The sequence below is a fragment of the Centruroides sculpturatus genome, unplaced genomic scaffold (genome assembly GCF_000671375.1).
Source record: "Centruroides sculpturatus isolate CEXI.00-Female unplaced genomic scaffold, Cexi_2.0 scaffold83, whole genome shotgun sequence".
NCBI lineage: Eukaryota > Metazoa > Arthropoda > Arachnida > Scorpiones > Buthidae > Centruroides > Centruroides sculpturatus.
In genome coordinates this window covers 1107108-1108213 of record NW_019384393.1, presented here as the reverse complement: position 1 = coordinate 1108213, position 1106 = coordinate 1107108, and positions in this window count along the sequence as shown.

Genomic DNA, 1106 nt, shown 5'->3' with positions numbered 1-1106 from the left:
TAAAACTCTTTTCTTTTGCAAGAAAAAAAAAATAATAATATTCTTTTGCATCCTCCTCTAATTAGGAGGTTTTCAAAAAATTTATGAATGAATTTCAACAGAGATGAGATAGAATTTCATTTAAACGACTTACAAAAAAAAAAAAAAAGTCATTCTGCTTATCGCACTAATTCTTTTATTGTCTCCAATGTAGAACAATTGTATAAAATTGCCGAAAATTGCTTACTTCCATCGCTTAATATTATTTTAAAAATTGTTATTTGTAGAATTTAAATAATTATCTTTATACTTATTGCTCCTTTATGAATGTATAAGAGCAATACGAGAATAAAATGAGGATAGTGTATTACTTAAAATAGCTTTTTAGACTGTTTTTCTCCATGTTTTTATAATTTGGAAAAAAATAAATATAAGTAGTTTAGTGGATATTTATAAAGTAAATCTTCTTTTTTTAATATTTAGTGTAGGCATATTACATGGTTTCAAACTAATTTTAACGAGCTTTATGTAGAATTTAATGAGATAACCGGTACACTTTTTCACTGAAAAGATGCAAAAATATATATATATAATCGGCTTCATTTACTATCGTGTTTTTCGTATTTAATAAACGAATTTTTCTCATTCAAGAAAATGGCAAATTCAATAGACAATTTCTCCTACCTGTTAATATCTACTCCATTTCTTAATTTAATTATCTTCTAATACCATTAAGCTATCAATAGTTAAACGCCTTGTGTTGATATTTTTTTCTTCTTAGTTCCATATTTGTCATATAGAACTATATAGTCACGTCTCGTATGTTTCGTGACCTTCTCTACTTCAGCCTTGACAATATCAAGGGTCAGACTACCATCTCAGTTCGCTACCAACTCAATTAGGAAACTACACGTTAGGAATTATTACCTGTGTAATCATACTTTTCGTATGCTGCTTGGACTACAAACTTCTAACGTGTGCCCTAATGTTAGAAGCAACGTTAATGAGTTAATGGAAGCCAGTGTGTTTCTCATTTCCTGTGACTCTTTCTGTTGTCCTCCTCCTGCGAAAGTAACTGCGTTAACATTCGATCGTTTATCATGAAAGTACTACTACAAACTACTACT